Source organism: Crocuta crocuta, unplaced genomic scaffold, assembly GCF_008692635.1.
Source record: "Crocuta crocuta isolate KB4526 unplaced genomic scaffold, BGI_CrCroc_1.0 scaffold290, whole genome shotgun sequence".
Taxonomy (NCBI): Eukaryota; Metazoa; Chordata; class Mammalia; order Carnivora; family Hyaenidae; genus Crocuta; species Crocuta crocuta.
Genome location: NW_027527429.1, coordinates 8,031,975 through 8,035,293, shown reverse-complemented (window position 1 = coordinate 8,035,293; position 3,319 = coordinate 8,031,975).

The following is a 3,319-nucleotide window of genomic DNA, read 5'->3' as shown; positions in this document are numbered from 1 at the left end:
TCACAGGCCTGTCCCGTGGCCTGAGCACACTCTTGGGGCAAAAGAAGACAGAGGGGACTGTGACTGGTCCGCCCTGGTTGAGAGCCCAGCTCCAAACTGGAGGGGGACGTCTGTCCCCAAAAGAAGGGAGGGGTGCCGGAAGTACAACCCAGAGCTGCTTTTGTGACTCTCATAATGTGGTAGTGATTTGAGGAACCCTTCAGGGTGCCTGGCTCGGCCCCCTATCACGTGTAGTGCAATCCCGTGGGGTGCATTTTGTCATTACCCCCCTCTCCACCAAGACTGGGTTCCAGCTCAGCCACTCACCAGCAGGCTGACCTTTCTTTGGGCCTCAGTTGTGCCCTCAGTAAAATGGGAATAATAATAATAATCTGTTCCTGGCCAGATTCGTTAGGCCTGGTGAGGACACAGACAGGAAGGTGTGTGTGAAGAGCCTCTGTAGGTGTGAGGAGGCCTCTGCCCAGAGCCTGGGAGGGAGGGATTTCCAAAGCTGAGTCCCAGCGGCCCCTCTAGCTCTCGCGCCTCAGTGGCAGCAGCACCAGGGCCAACAGCTTCCTGGCCGACACTGGCAGGAGCAGGGCGCCCAGAATGCACCTGGCCAGGCTCTGAGCCATGAAAAGGCAGCCATTCAAGGCTGGCTTGGACAGGAGCCGGGTGACGAGAGACAGGGAGCCCTGTGCTCTGGAGAGGAAGGAGGCCTCGGCGTGGCCTCCCCGTGCGGCTAAGCTGCCAGGCTGGGAGGGCAGGCCGGCTCTGGGGAAGGGGAGGTGCCGGGGAGGGAAGACTAAGCTAGTGTTTGAGGCCGAGGGGCTGAAAGGAGGCTGTGTGTGCCCCAGCAGACCGTGGCGGGTGGGGATGTGAGTCATCGGTGGCCTGGGGGGAGGGGCAGCCCAGCTGCCCAGGACGAGGGGGCACGATGCCCACCCGCGCGTGAATGCGCGTCAGTGTGAATTTGAACGTGTGTGCTCGGGGTGGGGCTGGGCTCTGCAAAACTGTCTGAGTCGCCTGGCCTTCCCGGTGTAGGCGCACCCAGTCGTCCCCTGAACATGACCAAGGCAAGATGGTGCTTCTCCCTGCCAGGCTGCCCTCCAGGTGGCCAATGAGGCAGTTCATTCCCTCGGCTATTCAACCGAGAGGCGTACGTGGCCCCCCTTTCCTCCCATGCGCTCCCCAAAGCCAGTTTGGTTGGATCGATGGAGGAGGGACAGACGGACGTGATGCCAGCCAAGGGCACAAGCATCCACCCCAAGGGAGGGGACATTTGAGCCGGGTTTTGAAAGATGAACAGGAATTCACTCGATTCAGAAGTGGGGAGTGCATTTGAGCAGAAGAAAGCTGGGATCTTGGTAAACGGGAGAAGGCCAGGGTGGCTGGAAGACGGGCTGGGGGTAGATATGGGTGGTACAAAGGGACTGTGGGCAGTGCCCAGAAGCTCCTGGAGGCAGGGATGGGCACAGACTTGAGGACTTGGGGGCAGATCGAAAGAGACCATTCATGGATACAGTAGGGACCTGCCTCATCCTAAGGTGGTGCCTGTGGGCCTGCCAGCTGGGGTTTCACCGGTAGCAGATGAGGTGGTTAGGGGAGGCCCCTGGGGAAAACCTCGGGCATGTGAGTGTATGTATGTGAACGTATGTGTCTCTTCTAGTTGTGTCTCCGTGTGTGCTGAGTGTCCGTACATGTGTGTCTGTCCAGGTGTGTGTGTGTGTGTGAGCGCGCATGTCTCTCCAGAAATGTGTATCCCTGTGTAGGGGGGTGTCTACGTGTCTTTTTCACTAGGCACACACATATCTCCGGTGGGTACGAATGAGAGTGTTATGCGTGTGTCTCTCTGAATGTGCGTGCTTCCGTGTGAATGCGTCTGTGAGTCTGTCCAGCTGTGTACGTGTGTGGTGCGTGTCTCGGAATGGACGCCCGCAAGCGGACGTACGTTCCTGGTGCCTGTGTGTGTTGCCTGGGTTGGTGTCGTTTGTCCGCCCGCATTGCTTGGCTCCGAGTGTGCACTCGCCTCTCGCCGTGTCTGTGTCCGTGAGAGAGAATGTGTGTCCGTGCACGTGCCCAGCACAGCCGCCGACAGGAGCTGGCCCGGGGCCAGCGCCGCACTTGGGGAACGCACCTTCTGTTCCGGCCCAGCCCATCTCCAGCCTCACCTGACTGGCTCCTACACCCCCAAAGCCGTAGGTGGTCGTGGCTGACCCCCAGCCCAGCCAGTGGGGGCCCAGGCGAGGGAAAAGTACCAGAGAGTGGCCAGTCCTCCGAGGAGGAGCCGCGTCCACCCTCCACTGGCCAGCCTGGGGCCTCCTCTCTCCCAGGAGAGAAGGATGTGTCAGGAAAGCGTGGGGGGACATTTCNTGTCTTACAGGTTTGTTTTGGAGGGTGATTTGAGAGTCCGAGGGGATCTGGCACCAGTGAGAAGACACCTGTGTCCCTGCTTCCTTGATAAGAGCAGCTTCCTTTGAGGGACCCGCCCCTCCAGGTTGTTGCCGGTGGGGCTGCTAATCCCAAGGCCCTGGCCCACCGACCACAGCCATTGACCCAAGTGTGGGCATGTGACCAAGGCAAAACATGAGACGCTTTCCCTGGAATTCTATATATGGAGGTTGAGACGGAGACAAGAAAACCAAAACACCTCTTTCCTCTGGGATCAAGATAGAGCGACAAATCCTGAGGCCATCTGCATACCTGCCTCTCTCTTCCTCGTGGAAGGAGCCTGCGGATGTAGAAGAGCCAGGAGATGGGCCGGGGGTGTGGGTTGTGAGGAGACAACAAGAGAGAGCAAGAGAGAGGGTTTCCCATCATAGGAGCAAATACATTCTTTTTGCTTGAGCTAGTGTGAGTTGGGCTTCTGTCTCTCACACCCAGAAGAGCCCTAAAATAATCCTGGCCTCAGCCATGGGCCTGGGTATCCTGGGTGCACAGTAACACCCTCGCCTGGCACTGAACGCCAGCTCCTTGCTGTCCTTCCCTGGCTCCCTCAGACCCCACACAGAGGCCGTGGCCACCCTCGCCCCCCCTCGTGAAGCTCACAAACCAACTGGTGCTTCCTTAACTGCCACCTGCTTGGCTGGGAAAAGCGAATGCCTCAGCTCTCTCCAACTCTGCCCCCACTTTCCTCTATAGATGCCTCCCCCTCCTGGCCTCTGTAAGGCGTCCAGGACGCCCCACACCCGGCATTCAGGTTCTCTGGGGCCCAAGTCAGCCCCACTTTGTCCAGTCAAAGGCTGACCCTGGACAACCTCTGGCCTTTCAGATGTCTCCCCACACCCGAATCTCTGCAGGTCCTCATCCCCAGCCCGCCCCCCCCCCATCACCCCCGTGA